The sequence below is a fragment of the Sus scrofa genome, chromosome 15 (assembly GCF_054392235.1).
Source record: "Sus scrofa isolate SSC_HxYL_T2T_F1_AM1 chromosome 15, Sscrofa_HxYL_maternal_Yorkshire_Landrace_v2.0, whole genome shotgun sequence".
In the NCBI taxonomy this organism is placed as follows: Eukaryota; Metazoa; Chordata; class Mammalia; order Artiodactyla; family Suidae; genus Sus; species Sus scrofa.
Genome location: NC_139397.1, coordinates 123,885,423 through 123,909,915, shown reverse-complemented (window position 1 = coordinate 123,909,915; position 24,493 = coordinate 123,885,423). Strand labels below are relative to the sequence as shown.

At 44.4% G+C, this 24,493-nt stretch overlaps 1 protein-coding gene and 1 long non-coding RNA gene across 4 annotated transcripts in view; one reads left to right on the top strand and one right to left on the bottom strand.

Annotated features, from left to right (window-relative positions):
- Positions 1 to 24,493, bottom strand: part of LOC146396106 (uncharacterized) — a 271,106-nt gene that overhangs the window by 112,685 nt on the left and 133,928 nt on the right. The gene's annotated exons all lie outside the window — the stretch shown is intronic.
- The window catches only part of CMKLR2 (chemerin chemokine-like receptor 2), a 54,032-nt gene continuing 45,718 nt past the window's right edge, over positions 16,180 to 24,493 (top strand). For 2 of the 3 annotated variants that reach the window (XM_005672113.4, XM_084998087.1), the window contains exon 1: positions 21,184 to 21,264. The gene's annotated coding sequence lies outside the window, so the exon portion shown is untranslated. Of the gene's footprint in view, positions 16,320 to 21,183; positions 21,265 to 24,493 lie in introns of those variants that run through there. The other variant, XR_014828754.1, reaches the window with a different exon arrangement.

Here is a 24,493-nt window from a genome sequence, read left to right as displayed (position 1 = left end):
GCTCCGATTAGACCCCTAGCCTGGGAACCTCCATATGCCACAAGTTCGGCCCTAGAAAAGACAAAAAGTTTATAAATTAATTAATTAATTAATTAATTAAATGGTGGGTTTAAGTCCCAATGTGGGTTTAGGCTGAGTTTGAGTCCTGGCACATGGGTTCAAGTCCCAAATCTGGGTTCTGGATAGGCCTAGGCCGTTAGTGCTGTCGGTTTCACAAGTGCTGTCATTCTAGGCAATGACCCAGCTGACCACCATCATGATGCTGCCAAGATCCCTGAGGTCAGCTTTGATGACCAAGATTCCCCCAAAGAATGCATGCCTGCCCCAATCCTGATTCCTATCTGAAAACCTGTTTTTCTCCTTTTTCCTATAAAACTCCCTGAAATTCTTCCCAAAGGAGGGCACAGTCTTAGCCTGGAAAAGCAATAAAAACTATCTTTTTCTCCTTTACCCAAAACTCTGTCTCTCCATTTCAGAATTCAGCACTGGTAGACAGAAACTGAATTTTGGCAACAAATTTGGGGAGCTCATCCAGGATCTGCCTGTGGGTAGGTGGCCCCGCAGGGCTCTCAGCTTGATCAGACACTCTAAGGTTTCTCTCCATGCCAGTCTCCCTTGGGGCGAGGGGAGTGGTGGAGCACTCTTCTCTGAGGCCAGATCGCTGAGTTTCCTGCCGCAGGGCGGAGCTGGGTGCTGAGCAGACCTGACTGGCCATCTCGGATGTTGGAACTCCTGGAAAAGTGGTCGGAAGGCAAGGGCCACCCCAGTAGCTGCTGAGGGTCCACTGGCCTTGGGGAACTCCTTCTTTTCCCTCTGCTCCTGCTGACCTGAACTTCCCACTTCCAGAAGCCTTTTTGGGAAGGAGAAAAATAGTGTCTGGGACATTGTGACTCCTCTGCCAGCATCTGGGTAACTCCCCCGGGGTGCACTCCAAGGCCCCTTGGACCTTGTCCATCTGGGGAACCTTTGGCTCCCGTTTGGGGATTTTCCTTTTGGGAGATAGATCCCACTTGTAATTTTCTGGCTCCCCTTTGGCTGGCGAGGATTCGGGTTTTGCTTCAGGTTTTGTGCACGCATATTTAATCCATCTGATGATACCCTAGGAGAGGTTTTAATAGAGTTCCTAGCCTAACCCTCAGTTTTATGAGATAAGGAAAAACAAAGCCAATCTTGGGAACATCTCTGAGATTCCATTAGGCAGTCCTCTGGGGAAGATCATAGGCATCTATATCTGGGAACCAATGACTAAGATACTGTGGCTTTCTTGGTTGAAGATACTGAGGGGTCTGGGCTGAGTGTTTAGGTAAGAGACTGATCTGGCACTTTTCCTCAATTCTGCTGTCTTGATGGAATTTGTCAGGGTGAAGATGAAAGTATTACATTCTTGTCCCCAAAGAAAAGGGACAAGGAGTTCCCATCGTGGCTTAGTGGTTAATGAGTCTGACTAGGAACCACGAGGTTGCAGGTTCGATCCCTGGCCTTGCTCAGCGGGTTAAGGATCTGGCATTGACATGAGCTGTGGTGTAGGTCGCAGATGTGGCTCAGATCCCGAGTTGCTGTGGCTCTGGCATTGGCCGGTGGCTACTAATCCAAATTAGACCACCTTGCCTGGGAACCTCCATTTACCGCAGGAGTGGCCCTAGAAAAGGCAAAAAAAAAAAAAAAAAAAAAAAAGGGACAAGGCTCCTTCTGGCCGGTTATCATTTTCTGAGTTGACTGAGAAATTTAATGGGGGTGGTGGAGGCCGAGTCCTCACGCTGTGCAGTGGTCTCATAGGGAAAAACCCACTCTTTAATTAAAACCTGCTAAACTGGGAATTCAAATAAGAACTGGCCATTCAGCGATCTGAGAACCTGTGGTGTCCTAGATGCCACTGGGAGACCCGAGACACTCTCAGTAAAAGGGAGCTGAAGCAACTCTGGGCTAAATCCTAGAGGAACTAAGCTCTGAAGCAGCACTGTCCCACTGCATAATGTCATTAGTAAACTTTATCCCTGACAAACTCAACTTTAAAATAGGAAATAAGAGTTCGCATTGTAGCACAGCAGAAATGAATCCAACTAATATCCATGAGGATGCTGGTTCAATCCCTCGCCTCACTCAGTGGGTTAAGGATCCATCGTTGCCTGAGCTGTGGTGTATGTAGATTACAGGTGCAGCTCATATCTGGCATTGCTGTGGCTGTGGTGTAGGCTGTTACAGCTCTGATTGGACTCCTAGCCTGGGAACTTCCATATGCCACAGGTGCAGCCCTAAAAAGCAAAATAAATAAATAAAATAAAATGGGAAATAGAGTCTCAAACAGAAAAATGAGGAGATCCAGAAAGCCATCTTCCAACTAACACCTCAGCCAGATTTATGTATGTACAAAACTTATACTTCCAAGTATCCACTTAATTGAGTATTAAAGGAAAAAGTTTTACCCTAAAATTAGTCAGGAGTTGCCATTGTAGCTCAGCAGTAACGAATCTGACTAGCATCCGTGAGGATGCATATTTGATCCCTGGCCTTGCTCAGTGGTTTAAGGATTCAGCATTGCTGCAAGCTGCAGCATAGATTGCAGACAAGGCTCAGGTCCCGTGTTGCTGTGGCTGTGGTGTAGGCCAGCAGATACAGCTCTGATTCAAGCCCTAGTCTGGGAACTTCCATATGCTGCTGATGTGGCCCTAAAAAAAAAAAAAAAAAAAAAAAAAAAAAAAATCAAAATAGTCAAAATGGGCTGTTTTATTTCATATGCAGTTATTAGAGAAAACTACCTTGGAAAAAAAAAAACTTTTCAGAATTCTCAACTCTGGTGGGATATCCCTTCTTTGCCTTGACTGACATCCCAACCACTCAGGGTTCTTGAGGACCTGGGTCACCCGCCAACAGACCAGACTCAGCGGCCACAACTGGGACCTGGTCCCCCCGATATATGGAGTGCTGGCCAGAGTGCCCCGAATGGGTAAGGAACAAGAGATTCGTTGAACTTTCCCCTTCCCTCTCCCTTTCCTCTTTTCAAACTCAAGCTGGCCTCTTTTCCTCTCTTTGAAACCTTTGAAGACCCAAGATATTTCTTGTTTCCTGTGTTTATTAGTACTTGGACCTGAAGGTTCCATATCTCTGTAGGTTTTCTGATAGACTGCAACCTTGGATTAAAAGAAGTGTCTGATTAGGACGGCCATGCCTGTGTGAATTGTACTTTATGGGGTTTTTTCATTTGTTTTTTGTTTTTTTTTTTTTTTTTTTTTTTGCTTTTTAGGGCCGTACCCGTGGCACATGGAGGTTCCCAGGCTAGGGGTCTAATTGGAGCTGTAGCCACCAGCCACAGCCATAGCTACAGCAATGAGGGATCCAAGCCGCATCTATGACTTAAACCACAGCTCATGGCAACGCCGGATCCTTAACCCACTGAGCGAGGCCAGGGATCGAACCCACAACCTCGTGATTCCTAGTCAGATTCGTTTCCACTGCACCCTGATGGGAACTCCAGGATGTGTGTTTTCAGTAAAGAGGAATAAAGAATGGAATTGCATTTTTTTTTTTTTTTTTTGGTCTTTTTAGGACTGCTCTCATGGCACATGGAAGTTCCCAGGCTAGGGGTCAAATTGGCGCTACAGCTGCTGGCCTGTACTACAGCCAGAGAAGTCTGGGATCTGAGCCACATCTGTGACCTACACCACAGCTCATAGCAACGCCAGATCCCCGACCCAGGGATTGAGCCTGCATCCTCATGGATACTAGTCAGATTCATTTCTGCTGCACCATAATGGGACTCCCTGGAATTGCATTTGATTGAGAGAAGAGGAAGTAAGTCTGCCGTATAGCTTATTGTTTTGAATGGAAAAATAGGTATAGAATAATATGGGTATAGAAAGTGATGGAAAGTTTATGGGAAGTGGACACTGAGAAAATTGTTTTGTGCATGGTCAGGACTAATTGAGTAAATTAATTCTATTTATTTATTTATTTTTATTGCTTTTTAGGGTAACATCCCAGGCACATGGAAGTTCCCAGTTAGGGGATGAATCAGAGCTATAGCTGCTGGTCTATGCCACAGCCACAGGCCAGAGCAACTTGGGATCTGAGCCGTATCTGTGACCCATACTACAGCTCACGACAAGGGGAATATTCATACTGAAAAAGATGTAACTTAAAAGGGCTGTTTCCAGGCTAGAAGGAAGCCCCTCAGTGGGTTAAGGATCCAGTGTTGCCATGAACTGTGGTGTAGGACACAGATGCAGCTTGGATCTGGCATTGCTGTGACTGTGGCATAGACTGGCAGCTGCAGCTCTGATTCCACCCCTATCCTGGGAACTTCCATAGGCTGCAATATGCCTAAATTAAAAAAAAGAAAAAAGAAAAAAGATAGAATAGATAAACAATGAGGTGCTACTGTGTAGTGCAGGGAACTATATCTAGTCTCTTAGGATAGACCATGATGAAAGATAATATAAGAAGGGAGGGAGGGAGAGAGAGAGGGAGAAAGAAAGAATGAAAGAAAGGAAGAGGAGTTTCATCATGGCTCAGCAGAAATGAATCTGACTAGCATCCCTGAGGATGCAGGTTCGATCCCTATCCTCGCTCATTGGGTTAAGGATAAAGGGTTGCCTTGAGCTGTGGTGTGGGTCACAGATGCTGCTCAGGCCCTCATAGCTATGGCTGTGGTGTAGGCCAGCAGCTACAGCTCTAAGGCCTAGGCTGGGAACTTACAATGCGGCAGATGCAGCCCTAAAAAGACCAGGAAAAGATGTAAGAAAGAAAGAAGGGAGGGAGGGAGGAGAGAGAAAGAGAGAGAGAGAAAGAACGAAAGAAAAGAAAACCAGGGCTTGAAGAATTTTAGAAACTTGCTTAATTTAGCCTGTCAGTGAGGGAGCATTTGGAATTAGAATCTAGGTTCTCCCAAAGCCCAATATTTTACAGTCAGTATGTGGTAGATTCCACTCTTCCTCTGAAATGGGCATCTAATGACAAAATTGAGAGTCTGTCCTAGAGAAGAAAGACTTCTAGGGCACATGTAGTCATACCCTTCTTGGGCCCTTTATTTCTCTCTCTCTCTCTTTTTTTTGTTTTTTGTTTTTTTTTTTGTTTGTTTGTTTGTTTATTTTTAGGGCTGCACCTGTGGCTTGGCAAGTTCCTAGGCTAAGGATCTAATCAGAGCTATAGGTGCTGGCCTACATTACAACCACAGCAACTCGGGATCCAAGCTGCATCTGCAACCTACACCACAGACCAAGGCAAAACCGGATCCTTAACCTAGTGAGCAAGGCCAGGGATTGAACCCATGTCTTCATGAATACTAGTCCGGTTCCTTACCACAGAGCCACAACAGGAACTCCTGGGTCCCTTTATCTCCATGTGCGATGTTAATCAATCTAACTCTGCTTTTTGTGCCATTGAGTAATTTCTTCAATGCCATTTAGACTTTCTGTTTTGGTCATAAATGTTTTCATCTTTGTTTTTTGGGTTTTTTTTTTTTTTTGCTTTTTAGGGCCGCACCTGCGGCATATGGAGGTTCCCAGGGTAGGGGTCCAATCAGAGCTACAGCTGCCGGCCTACACCACAGCTGTAGCAATGTGGCATGTGGCATCTGAGCTGCATCTTCGACCTACACCACAGCTCATGACAACGCGGGATCCTTAACCCACGGAGCGAGGCCAGGGATCAAACCCGAATCCTCACAGTTCCTAGTCGGATTCATTTCCACTGCACCACAACAGGAAGTCCTGCTTTCATCTTTGTATTTATCATCCTTATGAGCATTGGTACCATAATAACTTGTTTCTGGTTTTGTTTTTTTCAGGTAACTTTCCAAGTGTGATATTTATTGTGACGTTTTAATAAAGAAAATAAAAAACATTGAATATGCTTTTAAAATTATGCTTTCGGAGTTCCCGTCGTGGCGCAGTGGTTAACGAATCTGACGAGGAACCATGAGGTTGCGGGTTCGGTCCCTGTCCTTGCTCAGTGGGTTAATGATCCGGCGTTGCCGTGAGCTGTGGTGTAGGTTGCAGACGCGGCTCGGATCCCGCGTGGCTGTGGCTCTGGCGTAGGCCGGTGGCTGCAGCTCCGATTCAACCCCTAGCCTGGGAACCTCTATATGCCGCGGGAGGGGCCCAAGAAATAGCAACAACAACAACAACAAAAGACAAAAAGACAAAAGACAAAAAAAAAAAAAAAAAAAAAAGCATAAGTGATAAAACATTGAAAAAAATAAAATAAAATAAAATTATGCTTTCGAATGCCATAAATTTGTGTCCATTTGAAGAAGGCTCACGGACTCTAACTGAAGCTATAAACGTGCAACTCTTGCCAGCTGACTCTGAAGGATGTAAGAGAAGATTTTCTTTTTCCATTTCACTATGCTTATAATTCAACATTTCTCCCCATTTTTCTTCTTGAGTTTCATAACATTTAATTGGAAAATATTAACTGGCTTAATAACTGGGCCCCACCAAATAGCATGCTTGGCATGACTTAACATTTTTAAAGTCTCATTATATTAAATGTCTCATTATTGTAATTACACTGCTACAAATGTAGTGGATAACACATAACATCATTATTTAATTTTAGGGAAAAGCTTTCTAAGTTGTTTATTGACAATACCGGATGCTGTTTATATTTGCCTAAATTGCAGCCTGTAGTAGAGTTTTATATTTCACTTTCATATTTCTTAAAATGTGCTTATCTTTGGGACCCATATTCATACACTTCATTTCAGCCTAAGATGTACCAGGAATTGCCTTGAAGACACGTTTGACAGAACTGCAACTTTTGTGTTCTAGAATGGCAATAAACTTGCCATTTTTTTAAATGCCTGAAAGAGCATTTGTAGAATGTGCTATTATGAGGTCATTTAAAAAGCATGTTTTTAAATAACCTACAGTAACATGAAAAAATCCTCATGGTGGAAACAAAATAAGCAGGTTATAAAATTGCAAGTGCATATAACCACTATGGAAAACAGTATAGAGATATCTCAGAAAACTGAAAATAGAACTACCGTATGATCCAGCAATCGCACTCCTGGGCAAATATCCAGACAAGACTTTCATTCAAAAAGATTCATGCACCTCTGTTCATTGCAGCACTATTCACAATAGCGAAGACAAACAACCAACCTAAATGTCCATCCACAGATGAATGAATTAAGAAGATGTGATATATATACACAATGGAATACTACTTAGCCATTAAAAAGAACAAAATAACAGCATCTGCAGCAACATAGATGGAACTATAGACTCATACTAAGTGAAGTGAGTCAGAAAGAAAAAGACAAATATCATATGATATCACTTATATCTGGAATCTAATATGCTGCACAAATGAACCTATCTACAGATAAACAAATTCATGGACATAGAGACCAGACGTGGTTGCCAAGGGGGATGGGGAGGGAGTGGGATGGACTGGGAGTCTGGGATTAGTAGATGCAAACTATTGCAATTGGAGTGGATAAGCAAAGAGGTTCTGCTGTATAGCACAGGGAACTATATCCAGTCACTTGTCACTTGTGATGGAATATGATGGAAGATATTACGAGAAAAAGAATGTATATGTGCGTATGACTGTGTCACTTTGCTATACAGCAGAAATTGACATAACGTTGTAAATCATCTATAATTTTTAAATTGCAAGTACAATCTATTCTAACATATACATATTTTTGTCTTTTTAGGGCCGCACCTGTGGCGTATGGAGGTTCCCAGGCTAAGGGTTGAATTGGAGCTGTAGCCGCCGGCCTACGCCACAGCCACAGCAACTCGGGATCCGAGCCATGTCTGCGACCTACACCACAGCTCACGGCACCGCCAGATCCTTTAACCCAGTGATCGAGGCCAGGGATCGAACCCGCATCCTCATGGTTCCTAGTCAGATGGTTCCTAACCACTGAGCCACAACGGGAACTCTTCTCTTCTCCCTTTAAATAAACACTTAATGCCCTCAGTACCCTCAGTCTCTCTGCCAAATTCTTTCTCCAAAGGGACAAAGTGCTGGGGACTTACATCAAGGAGTTAAAGTTCAGCATTCTGCCCCCACGGCTACCCGAGAACATGCAGAGGCCGCATTTCGGCAACTGGAGGAGTAATCATCACTGATGTCTAGAATTGCTGACGCACAGCAATCACACACAAAAAAGAAGGCTTTCGCTGGTCTTATTATTGGTGCTAAGTTCCCCAAAGACAGTGCACTCCCTTATTGCCTGCACGGGCAGATCTCTCATTGCTCCTCCTTTCATGCATCAGCGTTCCATAGTTAAGCTGGTCAAAGCTGGTTTCGTTCATTTAATCATTTTATAATGCATTCAGGTTTTATGAGGGAAGCCTTGGGGATTCATATTTTTTAAGTGACCAAACTTAAAACTCCTTATGCAAGAAAAATGATTGCCCAATGACTTATCTTTCCGTTTACGCAGTTGTCCTAACTTCAAGAAACTCAACAGGAAAAGAATTAGAGAGGGACCTCAAGATTATAAGTGCAAACTCCCTGAGGGTCCATATGGAAGTGGTCCATGAGTGAGGAAGATGGAGAGCGCAGTGTGGGTGAAAGATGTCAAAATGGAAAGAAATGCCTGCCAGAAGTGGCCAGGTGGCACTGGGAGCAGCCAATACTCAGCCTCCTCCAAGGATATACTCAGTATATCCTTGTAGGGCACAGGCCCATTGCCACTCGGATCTGGCAGTTTTTCCCTAGGGAGCCAACACTCCGATGTCTATAGAAGGTCCCCTGATTTTTAAATGATGGAAATTAAATCAAACTCTAGAAAATACTTCATCGCAAACAAAACACATCCACAGCTGCAGTACGCCCGCCTTTTCCTAATGAAAAATGTAAGCAGTGATGGAACCAATTACAGGAGTCAAGAAAATACGCTTTATTCCCCAATCCCTTCCTTTTCTCCAAATGTGACATTTTACAAAAATCCAGATACACTTACATCATATCCATAGTCTGCAGTTTAACTGAGAAAGGCAGCATAATTAGGATAAATAGTTGGGAGTGGCCTGAACTCCAGAGCCCTCCTTTCTCTTGAGTCAGGCCCAAGTATAGTGTCACCCAGATGCCTGTTGCCTAAGTGATATATACCAGATTTATTTAACCATGGGCAAACCACATTTTTTTTCCTAGGGCAGTTACTTAAAAGACTATTTACCTCCCTTAGTTACAAAAGAGGAAATACTTCTTCCAAGACTCAGAGTAGCCGCAGCCAGTGCTCCCGGAGAAATTATGAACCACAAAGATTCCGAGCCCTGAAGCCTTTGCCCACCCACCTCCCTGCAGCTGAACGGCACAGACACATTCAGAGAGGTGAGTGTTTGCCTAGCCCTCCAAAACTTTCAGGCCCTGAGCATCTTAGATCATTTGTTGAGAACACCATTCTAAATCCCTGTATGTAGATCTCTTCTGATTTGGCTTTTGGCATATCAAAAGAGCAGGGTTTTTTGAATGAAAGAAAACCTTAAAAGCTGTTCTCCCCCAATTCCACGGGTAATTAGATCTTTGTGTATTTTCGTTGAAAAGCTCTATGCTAAATCCTCTAACAGATTTATAGACAATCCTCAAGGCTCAGTTCCTGCAGTGGCCATATAGAAAGTGAAGCAAGAATTTGGAGAAGGGAGTTCTCACTGTGGTGCAAGGGGATCGGCAGCATCTTAGGAGCACCAGGACGCAGGTTTGATCCCCAATCCCTGGCCCGGGACAGTGGGTTAAGAATCTGGCATTGCTGCAGCTGTGGCTTAGATGGCAGCTATAGCTCCGATCTGATCCCTGGCCTTGGAACTTCATATTCTGAGGGGCAGTCAAAAAAATGAAAAAGATTTTTTGGAGAAGGCTTTGTCCTCTGGTTTAAGGGGCATGGAGGTGGCCCTATACAACCAGGCTGGCATGGCTCCTTGGTGTGACCTCCCAGAGGTCCCAAGTCTGCCACTGTGAGTCCCTAGGAAAGGCTTTGCATGGGTCCAGACCTCTGTTGATTCCACTGAAGTTCTAGCCTCCAACTCTGCTTACCCCGAAGAGACGGACCCAAGAAGGGCATTTACACAAGCCGACAACCATCTTCCTGCACGACAAGAGGAAAAAAACAGTCTTTCCCTTTTTCACGATTCAGCCACTTTTAAAAGAAAATGTCCATCTGTATCATATTATCTCTTTTCCAATGGTTATGTTCTGTGCCAGTTCTTTTTCTTTTTTTGCTCCTGTTCATGCTCCTGTTCCTGCTGCTTCTCCTCCTCACAAACAATAACGAAAAGATTAGAAATAATCAGTAACAAAACTCAAAATGATCCTATTGGATTATTGGATTCTGCCAAGTAGCTACTTCTGAAATTTCTTTCTTTTTTTCATTCTTTCTTTTTTTTTTTTTTTTTTTTTTTTTTTTTGCTTTTCAGGGCCACACTCTTGGCATATGGAAGTTCCCAAGCTAGGGGTTGAATCGGAGCTACAGCTGCCGGCCTATGCCACAGCCACAGCAGTACAGCATCCAAGCCATGTCGACCTATACCACACGGCAATGACAGATCCTTAACCCACTGAGTGAGGCCGGGGATCGAACCCACATCCACATGGATGCTAGTCCAGTTCATAACCTGCCTGTTGAGCCAGAATGGGATCTTCTGAAATTTCTATCACCAGAGTATTCAGGTGTTTGGGGCAAGTATGCTGTTTTAACATCAAACGAGAAAGGAAAAGAATAAGGAATTTCTTTTTTTTTTTTCCTTGCCTTTTCTAGGGCCACTCCCGCAGCATATGGACATTCCCAGGCAAGGGGTTGAATCTGAGCTATAGCTGCTGGCCTACGCCACAGCCACTCAGGATCCGAGCCGAGTCTGTGACCTACACCATAGCTCACGGCAATACCAGATCCTTAACCCACTGAGCAAGGCCAGGGATCGAACCCACAACCTCATGCTTCCTAGTCGGATTTGTTAACCACTGAGCCACAACGGGAACTCCAAGAATTTCTTGATCATATCAAAAGATGGGAAGCCAGGTTGCTGACCCCAATTTTTTGTGGAGGAGTTGAGGTGGGAGAGGAGATCTTAACATCATCCAATGTATTCTAACTCTTAGAATAGAATCTCTTTGAAAGAACAATTGTCTAACAGTGAAATTTCTAGCATCAGCGGAGGAAAGCTATTTTTATTTAATTTATTTACACATTTATTGGACAGAGTTCCCATCATGGCTCAGGGGAAACGAATCTGCCTAGGAACCATGAGGTTACCAGTTCCATCCCTGGCCCCTCTCAGTGGGTTAAGGATCTGGCATTGCCGTGAGCTGTGGTGTAAGTGACAGATGTGGCTTGGATCCTGAGTTGCTGTGGCTGTGGTGTAGGCCGGCGGCTACAGTTCCAATTCGACCCCTAGCCTGGGAACCTCCATATGCCGCGAGGGTGGCCCTAAAAAGACAAAAGACAAAAAAAAAAAAAAAAAAAAAAAAATTTACACATTTACTTTTGGCCACAGCATGTAGCAGCTTGATGTGGGATCTCAGTTCCCAGGCCAGGGATCAAACATGGGCTGAAGCCTGAAAATGCCCAGTCCTAGCTACTAACCTACCAAGGAACTCTCCAAGAAAAGCTATTTTTTTTTTTAAAAAAGACCCCATTTCCCAAAACACTATGATAGAGACACTATGTATCTTCTGCTCCAAGCCCAGTTGGCCCTACAGATCTGCTTATACACACATGCCTCCCTCCCTCTCTCTCTCTCCCCCTTGAAACCCTAACCACAACAAGCTTCAGAGAACTTACAGTGATTTAGAAAGTGCAGGAACTCTCCTGAAAGCACTTTTTCCAGCAGAAGTCATTCCTCCTAGCCACTCAATTCTGGAAACATCTCTTCTCATGGAAAGATGGATAGTTTAATGATTTTTTATTTTTATTTATTTGTTTGTTTATTTTTGGTCTTTTGCATTTTTAGGGCCTCACCCACGGCATATGGAGGTTCCCAGGCTAGGGATCGAACCAGAGCTGTAGCTGCCAACCTACACCACAGCCAAAGCAACTCGGGATCAGAGCCACGTCTTTAACCTATACCCCAGCTCACGGCAATGCCAGATCCTTAACCCACTGAGGGAGGCCAGGGATCGAACCCACGTCCTCATGAATACTAGTTGGGTTTGTTAACCACTCAGCCAAGATGAGAACTCCTGGGTAACTAATGATTAAATGTCTTAAGAGCATGGTGTTAGGAATCAGAACACCTGTGACTAAACTCCTACTCTGCAATTTACAGGAGAGTCTCTCTTAACAGATCTCCAGTGAACTGACTCACCAGCTTCCCCAGTGCAGGTAAGTTATGTCAAAAGTAGTTAAAGCACTCCAGGGAGTTCCCATCGTGGCGCAGTGCTTAATGAATCCAACTAGGAACCATGAGGTTGCGGGTTCGATCCCTGGCCTTGCTCAGCGGGTTAAGGATCCGGCATCGCCGTGAGCTGTGGTGTGTGTCACAGACTCGGCTCAGATCCTGGGTGGCTGTGGCATAGGCCAGCAGCTATAGCTCCGATTCAACCCCTAGCCTGGGAACCTCCACATAGCGCATTTAACTGCTTTTGAATAAAGGTCAACCATAAGGCAAGTCTTAGGATGTGGAAGGGGAGCTCCTCAGACATACATCAACTATAGGGCCGATTAGGAGAGAGATTTTATGTACTGTCCTTGATTTGTGGGGACCAGTTTCAATGCTAAGTAAGCATGTGTTACAATTCTGTTGTTTTAGGTGGTAGCTAAAACTTAAAAATAAAAAGGCTGACACTTTCCTGGATTTCAGTGTGAGCTGTGCTTAAACTCTGCTTGACATACGGGTAAATTCTTAAGAAATGTCATTTCTCTTGTCTTTTTTCTCTGCCCTTTGTTACTCAATGCTTCACACGCTAAACCAGGTAAAATAACCAGAACTTCCTGAAATTCCCTTCAAAAATGTCTTTTGTGGATGAAATTATACTTTGTGTGATTATAGAAGACAGCATTAGTATAGGAACATAGCTAATGCCAAGGGGTGGGAACTGGTGACTGGATATCTTCTCTAGCAGATGGGTTACTATGACCTCACCAAGTGACCTACACTCAGATGACAGTGACAAGAAATATGCCAAGATGAGGAGTTCCCACCGTGGCTCAGTGGTTAACGAATCCGACTAGGAACCATGAGGTTGTGGGTTCGATCTCTGGCCTTGCTCAGTGGGTTAAGGATCCCGCGTTGCTGTGGCTGCGGTGTAGGCCAGCGGCTACAGGTCCAATTCAACCCTTAACCTGGGAACTTCCAAATGCGGCAGGTGTGGCCCTGAAAAGATACAAGACAAAAAAAAAAAAAAAGTTGTGAATTATATTCCATCCTGAGCTAAGCAAAGGGACAGGGCCGGGGGGTTTAAAGGTCGAGAGAGGCAATTCACGGAAAGTAAAAGAGGAAATATTTGGTAAACACAGGTGGTCAGGCAGCTGAGCCTCTCAGAGGAAAAAGTGTAATAGCAGCGTCCCGTGCCTCGGGCCCCCTTTCTAATGTAAATTTCCTTTACAGAAGTAAGATTTTCCTTACAAATGGTAACTTTGCCTCTGTCCACAGCTTCTGTATCCGCCCTTCCTCAAAATAAACAGCTCAAATTTCTTTCTCTCCAGAGAGGCTTATTTTGAGGTGGCATATTCTGCTAAGCCTTCAGCCTTCACAGCAGCCAAATACAAACTGGGGGTTCCTCTAGCAGTTTCATCTAACAGTTGTTCAATGAGTTGGCCTCATCATGTTTTATGATCTAACAAGGTTTGGCTCTCATATCACATGGCTAAGCTGATATTAGACTTTAGGAAGATCTGGTTAGCTCCGCAGAGGGAAAGCTGACCACCCCAAGGCTGCCTCCACACGTCTCAAGAGTTTCTGAATTCTGTGCCCTGCATCAGGTACTTCCCCACATGTGCCCTCATCTGCCAGGGTCACACTTGAGATGAGAGAGGAAAATCAAACCTTTCATGTCCCCAAAGCCTGGAAAATTCTCTCTCAATCCACCTAAGTGTCGACTTAAAAAAAAAAAGCACAAACTGAAAGTTGAGAGTGAAGTTTTATCTGGGGGGAAATTAAGACTTAAGCCCAGGAGGTAGCATCTCAGGTAGCCCTGAGAAACCACTCCGAGGATGTGAGGGGGGAAGCTAGGATATATGAGTGTTTGCAGCAAAGAGAAGGTAGGGAGTTCCTGTCATGGCTCAGTGGTTAACGAATCCGACTGGGAACCATGAGGTTGCGGGTTCGATCCCTGGCCTTGCTCAGTGGGTTAAGGATCCAGTGTTGCCGTGAACTGTGGTGTAGGTCCCAGATGCAGCTTGGATCCCGCATGGCTGTGGCTGTGGTGTAGGCCCGTGGCTACCTGGGAAGCTCCAAATGCTGCCCTTGAGGCCCTGGAAAAGACAAAAAACAAAAACAGCAAAAACCAAAGGGAAGGTAGTAGAACAAAAGATTTACAGATATCCGGATTTACAGAAAATCAGTTTCTGTAGGAAGATGTAAAGGTCTGGACTTGCTGGAATCTCTCCTTTGATATGCACGGCAACTGGGGGCCAGTCTCCTTTGTTTCTTTCCTGAGTTCCCTCCGGGCTCACTGGCCCACCCTTGGGAGTGGCTGTTCTCACAGATGACCATGATAGCTTTTGTTTTGTTCATTAACTACAGCCAGGAAAGGGGAAAAATCAAGATCTAAGTCTTAAAGGTGAAGGGGAAGTGCATGCAGCCATCCACCCATTTTACAGATGTTTGCTGCTGGTCTTATGAAGTTACTACTAGTCATGACATCACCATGAAGGGTTTTCAGAGTTTTTCTAGATATGAGGAGATGCAAGAATTGGGCGCATAAAATCTTCTCCTAGGAGTTCCCGTCGTGGCGCAGTGGTTAACGAATCCGACTAGGAACCATGAGGTTGCGGGTTCGATCCCTGGCCTTACTCAGTGGGTTAAGGATCCAGCAATGCCGTGAGCTGTGGTGTGGGTCACAGATGCGGCTCGGGTCCCAGGTTGCTGTGGCTCTGGTGTAGGCCGGCGGCTATAGCTCCAATTGGACCCCAAGCCTGGGAACCTCTGTATGCCACGGGAAGCGGCCCTAGAAAAGGCAAAAAGACAAAAAAAAAAAAAAAAAAAAAAAAATCTTCTAAAAACACCTAACTATCTGAACATCTATTCTTCCAGTTTTCCTAGAGCACAGAGTGCCTCACTCCTGGTCTTCATCCAGAGCTCCGCTCCAGGGGTGCTGCGGGTCGGCAGCTGCAGTGGCTCATGTTTTACTCCATGTAGAGGCTAATGGCAAGTGCCAAACTTCAGTTCCCATAAATAAAGAAATAAAGGAGTTCCCTAGTGGCCTAGTGGGTTAAGAACCCAACCTCGTCACTGCAGCGCCTCGGGTCACTGCTGTGGCGTGGGTTCAATCCCTGGCCTGGGAACTTCCGGGTGCTGCAGAGGAGGCCAAAAAATAAAATAAAATAAAATTAAGATACATATTTATTTATTTATTTATTTTTGCCTTTCCTAGGGCTGCTCCCACGGTATGGAGGTTCCCAGGCTAGGGGTCTAATCAGAGCTGCAGCTGCCGGCCTACACCACAGCCACAGCCATAGCCACACAGGATCCTAGCCGGGTCTGCAACTTACACCACAGCTCAACGCCGGATCCTCAACCCACTGAGCAAGGCCAGGGATCGAACCTGCAACCTTATGGTTCCCAGTCGGATTCGTTAACCACCAAGCCACGACGGGAACTCCAGATACATACTTATTTAATAGGAAGTTCCAATTCCTCTGTGTTGGAAATACACTGAAATCCAGGAAATAAAATCTCTCTCTCTCGATGAGCCTTCTAGTTGCACTTGAAGAGTTCTCCTTTGACATTCTAAGGTTCTTTGCATCCCACCCCGTTGACAGGCAATTTAATTTGACTTTTCTTAAGTGAAAGCCAAACAAAGGAGGGATTGGTGCCTCCCCCATCACTGGTTTTCAGCCTGCGGTGCTCAGCCAGCCGCTATGATTACCGTTCAAAAAAACAAACCTCCGTCACACACGTGTACACGCTGAGCTGAGCAAGAGAATTAATTTGTGCCGCGTGTTCCTTGCTTACTTTTCTCCTGCACTACATGGGGAATTTGTATGCAGGGGCGGGGAGGGAAGGAAGAGCCACATTCACGTGAAACCCAACATCATTCCCCCTCTACAGTGTCCTTTCAATAGCCAGATAAAAGCCAAATGAGGAGGCTGGGAAAAGAGTGTCCAACGTAGCTGCCCTGAAAACCATCCTCCATTTCATTCTGGAGCGGGGAGGTTACACCCAGACATCACAGAGGCTTCTCTCCCCACCGAGGATGAACTGGTAAGTGCTTTCGTCTTTGTTTTCCTTGCACTGACACGTTTGCAGCCGACCTGAGGAGGAGGCCTGATGCTGATTTTCTTACAGAGCCAAGTGTTTGGACTAACTACCAGCTGGCAGAAAAAAAGGAAAAGGACTCCTGATAGTTTAGAAAAAGTGCTCTGAGCAGATTCCTATGCTTGGTCCTGTCAAGTGTTTGGGAAGCGAGTTGGCGACAGCTGTGATTAAACCGAAAACCCTCAAAGAGAGAGACTAGGAGGAGGTTGCGAGGGTGGGGGTAGGGTGTGCGTTTACCCTGGAAAATGACAGCTCACAAATGTAGTCAGCCCTCGGAAATGTCAAACATCATTAGAGGGAAGCCCGCTGCAGCGAAATGGGGTGGCAGGAAGTGGTCCTCCGAGGTGGCAATTGATTTTGCCCTCCTTCGATGGCAGAGTGGGAAGAAAGTTCTAAACTGAGTTGTAACGTGGTTGGTTTCTTTCCTTCTCTCTTTGAAAGATGAATAATAGCCTGTGGTTCTTCAAAACAAACATTTTTGGTGGTTGCTGCACTTTTGAAATCTGTTCGAGTAACTGGCCTCCGGGCTGGTCTAATGAAGCACCAGTGGCTAATTGAAACGGAAGCCTGTGGGAGAAAAGGTTCAGCTAAGGTGACTGTGCCTTTGGTAGTCAGATGACTGAGAGCCAGTTTTTGTTGGTGGTTATCTAATAGTTGATCGTTTCCTCCACATGAAAACTAAGGAAAAACAAATGAAAATCTGATAACAGATCTTTCACCAGCAAATATGCGCTGAAACTGGCCCTTCGCACTGGAAAGAAACTCATTTTCCCAAGCGTCTACAAACTTATTGCTAAATTAATCCGCTTGGATTTTTTGTTTTGTTCTGTGAAAAAGCCAAAGAACCTCTCTTCAATCTCAGATTACCTAGGTCAACTCATTCCTCTGAGTAATTCTCATCAGGCTTGCACATCTTCCAGACACTAAATGATTTTTAAGTTTTTTCATGGCTTTTATTTATGATTTTACCTAAGGCTTAAGCCCTTTAGTTTATAAAAGAATGTCATACATTCTGTAACTTTAACTGTCATCTCCCCAAAATAGATATTTAACCCAACATGCCCCTTTCAAAGTCTACAGAAATTAAAGCTAACACACATGTAATTTTCAAAGGAGAAAAGTTTTATGCTAAAAGATTTTTTTTTCTGAATTGGTTGTAGTTGAAAAAAATCAAAATCAATCTAAACATCCAGTAGTAAGAAACTAATCAAGAAACTTCTTACATAGTATCTCAATGAAATATTTTGCAGTCATTAGGAAATCGTTAATTTGGAGGCTTGTATAGCGTCATGGATGAATGCTCATATTATGTCAACAATTATAGTTATGTTATTATCTGTATGTTATAAAAGTATTTACTTTTGTAACATATAAGATTATATGTTACAAAAGTAAATACAGTTGGAGTTCCCGTCGTGGCCCAGTGGTTAGCGAACCAGACCAGCATCCTTGAGGATGCAGGTTCGAGATCCCTGGCCTCACTCAACAGGTTAAGGATCTTGTGTTGCTGTGAGCTGACAAAAGACCAACCAAAACAACAAAAAAGAGTAAATACAGTTGAAAAAAAAATTGGAAAAAAATATGCAAAATTGAAAATAGTTGTGTTACGTTGGTAGCGAGCTTATGGTGTGCTCATAGTGAACTGTGTGTCAGGGAGGAAAACCTTTTGCTCTACCCTCTTAAATTCAGTTTCTGAGGGCTTGCACATTAAACTGACGAGTGACAGATTAGCAAGAGATAATACGAAATTGAATCATGTGTTTTTGAAATTGAATCATGTGTTTTTGTTAACCATCCATGTGAGGGTTCATAGAGAAATGAGACTCAAAGGGATGGCTTAGAATTGGGGGCTTGTATACCATCTTAAGGGGAAGGGAAGCAAGAAAATGACACAGGAAAACTGGTGACTTCTTAATAAGGGAAGGGGGAGAATGGGCATTTGTGGGAAAACAAATGACTTTTTAGAAAGATAAATGGACCTTTCGGAGAATAGATGGGCGACATGACAGTTTTTGTGACAATATCTGTTTAGGTCCATTTCTTTGTTGTTGTTGTTGTTGTTGCTATTTCTTGCATTTCTTTTTATTTTATTTAATTAACTAATGTATTTATTTTTGTCTTTTTTTTAGAGCTGCACCCGCCGCATATGAAGGTTCCCAGGCTAGGGGTCGAATCAGAGCTGTAGATGCTGGCCTACACCACAGACACAGCAACGCCAGATCCGAGCCATGTCTGTGATCTTCAGCACAGCTCATGACAATACCGGACCCTTAACCCACTGAGCGAGGCCAGGGATTGAATCTGCGTCCTAATGGCTGCTAGTCAGATATTCATTTCCAACATCTAAGTCTAATGTGGAGACTTTAATCTCTGGTAATAAAAGTCAATGTTTCCTTGTTGATCCTGCAGAGATTTATGACAATTGAGTTCTTTTGGGACTTCAAATGCCATCTGCTCCAGATAATTTTTTTTTTTTTTTTTTTGCTTCTTAGGGCCACACCTGCAGAATATGGAGTTTCCCAGGCTAGGGGTCAAATCGGAGCTACAGCTGCCAACCTATGCCACAGCCACAGCAACGCCAGATCCAAGCCATGTCTGTGACCTACACCACAGGTCATGGCAATGCTGGATCCTTAGCCCACTGAGTTAGGCCAAGGAGTGAACCTGCAACCTCATGGTTCCTAGTGGGATTCGTTTCCACTGCGCCACGACAGGAACTGCCTGCTCAAAATAATTTTTATACCACAGTGGCATATGCTGGACCCCTTAAGGTGATATGTCCCTTCTTCTTCCCCAGACTTTCTCTAACAGTCTATTACTTGCATAAATTTTTTTTTTTTTTTTGTCTTTTTGCCTTTTCTAGGGCCGCTTCTGTGGCATATGGAGGTTCCCAGGCTAGGGGTTGAGTCAGCTGTAGCCACCAGCCTATGCCAGAGCCACAGCAACCTGCAACCTACACCACAGCTCATGGTAACGCCGGATCCTTAACCCACTGAGCAAGGCCAGGGATCGAACCCTCAACCTCATGGTTCCTAGTTGGATTCGTTAACCACTGCGCCACGACGGGAACTCCTACTTGCATAATTTTAAAACTTTATAATATTGAAAATTCCCATCTATTTTTTCTTCCTGTCTCAATTTTCATAAAAGCCCCCAAAAGTTAAACCCTTCAATCTGATGAGGGCTCCTCAGTTTTTTTGCCCGGTTTCTTTGGTGACATTAACTTTAGTAAAGGTTTCTGCCTCATAAAACTTCTCATGAATGTAGTGGAAGCCAAGACCACAGTAAAAACTGATAGTATGGAGTTCCCATCGTGGCACAGTGGAAACGAATCCGACTAGGAACCATGAGGTTGCGGGTTCGATCCCTGGCCTCACTCAGTGGGTTAAGGATCTGGCTTTGCCAAGAGCTGTGGTGTAGGTCGCAGACATGGCTCGGATCCCATGTTGCCATGGCTCTGGTGAAGGCCGGCGGCTGCAGCTCCGTCCGATTAGACCCCTAGCCTGGAAACCTCCATATCCCACAGGTGTGGGCCAAAAAGACCAAAAAAAAAAAAATTAAAAATTAAAAAAAATAAAAACCGATAGTATGAAGGTGTTCAAGATAGAATAAGCATAACTGGCTGATGAAGATTAATAACACAGCATTGTTTTAAATTGGACAGTTTTTAAGCTTGCCCCAAATCTGTGGTTGCACAATATACTTGCTGTTTTTATTTTGTTTGTCACTCCAGAGTTTAATCCTAACTCAGCCTTTAACTTGTTTCATGGCTTGGGACAGAGCAAACTTTCTCTCTCTCTCTCTCTCTCTTTTTTTTTTTTGCTGCACCTGCGGCATATGCAAGTTCCTGGGCCAGGGCTTGAACCCTCACTGCTGTCATGGCCTGTGCCAAAGCTGAGGCAACTCAGGATCCCTAACCTGCTACACATCAAGGGAATTTCCTTCTTTTAGTTTTAAATAAATCTGATGGGCTAGGTTCCTTCCAGCACTCTAATCTTCCCATTTCTGCTCTTTTTTTTGGGCTTTTTAGGGCCACACCCGAAGCATATGGAGGTCCCCAGGCTAAGGGTCAAATTGGAGCTGTAGCTGCCGGCTTATGCCACACCATAGCATCGAAGGATCCAAGCCATGTCTTCAATCTGCACCACAGCTCCCAGCAATGCCGGATCATTAATCCAGTGGGAAGGCCAGGGTTCATACCCCATGGATACTAGTCCGATTCATTTCCACTGAGCCACAACGGGAACTCCATTTCTGCCCATTTTTAAACCAACTTCTGCTTATTAAGTCATTGCTCAGTGTGGCATATGTAATGGATTTCTAACACATGCAGGGGACACCTAATAAATATTTGATGAGACACATCTTTTGACTTTTTTTTCTGTCTTTATTATGGCAGCACCTGCGGCATATGGAAGTTCCCAGGCTAGGGCTGGAATTGGAGCTGCAACTGCCAGCCTACACCACGCCAGATCCTTAACCCACTGAGCAAGGCCAGGGATTGAACAATGTTCTTCATTGTTCTTGCTCAAGAAAATGGTGTCAGTAGGAACAAAGTGAACAGGAGGTAGGCACAAACTTTTTGCTAGAAATTATGCTGTTCTTCCTTAGCCTAGTGAATATAATTGGCCAGATGATGAGTTAGAGGGTAGAAGGGGTTAAATGGGGCCTGGCTTTGCCGTGGAAGCTTTTCTCGCTGTGTACAGCATATTGACCCAGGAAAGAGCCAAGCTTAGTCTCGCTAGTTCAGCCCCTAGTTCAGCGAACACAATCAACTAGCCCATGTGAGCTTGAGTGTGTGAAACACTGCATACGGCAGCAGTTCTTTGCAGGATGAGTGCAGCTAAAACTTGGCTTGTGATAAAGGAATTTATCGCATCGAATAAATAAGGTATGTTAAGACTTTCTGAAGGGTTTACACTTTTTTGTTTTGTTTTCCTCTTAATTTTAAGCAAAGGAAGATGGGAATTGGAAAATTTGGTTGCTTATTTGAAATTGTGCTATTTTCTGTTTTTGCGGGGAGGTGAAGGAGGTTGTTTGTTTATCATTAACTAAGAGAAGCCATCTGACATGTCACATTCAATCAAGCAAATATTGACTGAGCCTTTGGAGGGTTTGGTGGGAGAGGACGCAAGGATTTTAATGGAAGTTCCTCACCCTCAGTAAGTTTAGAGTTCTGCTGCCTGGAAGACAGAATTAAGTTACTAAACTAAACATATATATATATAGTCTTTTTAGGGCCTCATTGTGGCATATGGAGGTTCCCAGGCTAGGGGTCTAATCAGAGCTGTAGCTGATGGCTTCTGCCAGATCCACAGCAATGCGGGATCCGAGCCGCATCTTCCACCTGCACCACAGCTCACAGCAGTGCTGGATCCTTAACCCACTGAGTGAGGCCAGGGATTGAACCTGTGTCTTCGTGAGTGCTGGTCAGTTTCGTTAACTGCTGAGCCACAACAGGAACTCCTAAACTAAAAAGTTTTAAAAGTGCGTCGTGCCTACTGGAGTTCAGAAAAGGGAGGGAGGGATGTGGATGGGAGTATGCAAGTTATCAGTTCATGTAGGAGGTGTGACAGTGAGAGAGGGGGTACTGGTATCCTATCATGGGTCAATCAGAAGTCAAAGTGAGATGGCAAGATGGGCCGTTCCCACCGGAAGTCCTCCTTGGCCTGAGAAGGCGTGTGGAAGAATTGCTAGCAGCGTACAATTAAAAATGCACAACAGAAAAAAAAAAAAAAGGAGTTCCCGTCGTGGCGCAGTGGTTAACGAATCCAACTAGGAACCATGAGGTTGCGGGTTCGGTCCCTGCCCTTGCTCAGTGGGTTAACGATCCGACGTTGCCTGAGCTGTGGTGTAGGTTGCAGACGTGGCTCGGATCCCGCGTTGCTGTGGCTCTGGCGTAGGCCGGTGGCTACAGCTCCGATTGGACCCCTAGCCTGGGAACCTCCATATGCCGCAGGAGCGGCCCAAGAAATAGCAACAACAACAACAACAACAACAAAAAAAAAAAAAATGCAGACCTGAAGTTCCCTGGTGGCCTTGAGGTTAAGGATCTGGCATTGTTGCTGCTGTGGCTTGGATCAGTTCTGTAGCTCAGGTTCGATCCCTGGCCCAGGAACTCCCGCTTGCTGTGGGCATGCAGCCAAAAAAAAAAAAAAAAAAAAGGTGAGTCGTTTCCACTAAAATATCAGAGCACAATCAGTCCTATTTGGAGCCTCCACTAATAAAAAAACATATAATGGAAAGAATTCTCTGGCCCACTGCCCTTATTTCATCCCAAAGCTCTCCCCAGCTTTGACAGGGCAAGTAGCCCAGCACTTTAGCAGCACACCTGATGGAGTCTAGGGGCCCAAGAGGAGAAACTTGTACACAAACATGTAATTCACCTTCTGGAGGCCCCGGAAATACTTCTCAGTGACCTCTTCTCAAGTATGACCTCTTTATTGCACAGTGAGTATTGTATCAGCCAGTGGGGACACCCTAATAAATCCTGAATTAAAACTCTAAATGCTACCTCATTTGTGCCCAATGTCAACCGGCCATACTTTCAAGCTAGAGTAAAAATATACTTATATGGCACTTTACATTTTTCACTGTGCTTTTTTGGACCACACTGTGACCTCTATTCTCTAGGAAATCCACGGCTAATTAAATTCCGCAGTGAAAGTTCTCAAGTTCTGAAAACCCATAATACCAGTGTTGCTGATATACGTACAATATGTCCGAATTCAACAAAGCCAGATAAAACAGGGGTACTCAATGCCAGGCTAACCCAATTTGGTTTTGTTCATTTATTTTTTTCTTTTTAGGGCTGCACCCTGCGGCATACGGAGGTTCCCAGGCTAGGGGTCCAATCAGAGCTACAGCTGCCAGCCTTCACCACAGCCACAGCAATGCGGGATCTAGGCCGCATCTGTGACCTACACCACAGCTCACAGCAATGCCAGATCCTTAACCCACTGAGCAAGGCCAGGGATCAAACCCTCATCCTCATGGATACTCGTCGGGAACTTCCAGGCTGACCCAGTTTGCATCAGGAAATTCCCAAGTGGACCTTGCTTGGGGTGTAGTTTTTATTTATTTTGGGGGAGAGTGTAGTTTTTCAATCAAGGATTGAGGTAGAGTAGAAAAATATTCTGGCTCACCAGTTTGTTCTTAGAACACCCAAACCAGGAGACTTGCTGGTTGGTATTGCTGGCAAAAAAGCGACCACTAACTAGATGACAACATTCAAAGCATGGTGGAGCCAAGAAAATAATTTATTTCATGAAGTTTAGCATATAAAGAGTCCGATGAGGAGAGGACATAGTCTTCTCTCAAGCGCACCATGCAGAAGCAAAGCTTATTATGTGCTCTTTAAGGGCCTCAAGGGTTACTCTCTGAAGTTCCAATTTTGTGTTTCTTTTTATGCAAGAAACAAAAATGTTATTTAAGAACCGTCCATGGTCAACCAGCCAGTCGCTTAGTATAATTGAATCAGTTGGGTACTTTTTTTTTTGTCTGCACCCATGGCATGTAGAAATTCCTGGGCCAGGGATTGAACCCATACCACAGCAGTGGCCTGAGCCACTGAAGTGACAGCACTGGTCCTTAACCCACTGCTCCATAAGGGAACTCCCCAGTTGGGTATGCTAAGGTAGAAAACCTTTCCCTTTTAAGTTCTTCGGTTGGTCTAATAATTTATTTCTTCTTATAATTAAATTGGCATAAAACAGACTAACAGGAGAAAAACAAATTTAATATTATATGGGTGGCAGTCCATGTAATGTGAGATTCAAAGAAGTAACCAAGACAAGCAGCTTTTATCTTTTAAACAAAGAAATAAAAAGTTTGTGAAGATTGACAATACAAAGAAGTTTGCATTTGGGATAGTAAATTAGTAAAGAAGTAACAAACTTTGTTTATACAGCTTCTTGGCCCTAAGTTCTCCATTTCTGGTGATAAGGGTACCTTCTACCTTCCTGGCACAAGAAGGGTACCTTTCATGTAGGAGATTTCTTTTTTGCTTTCAGAAGGACAGAGGAGGGACAGAGTACCTTTCTTGTACGAACCCTTTCACAAGTAACTTAAATTCAAAATAATCGACATGGGAGTTCCCTGGTTGCCTAGCAGTTAAGGAT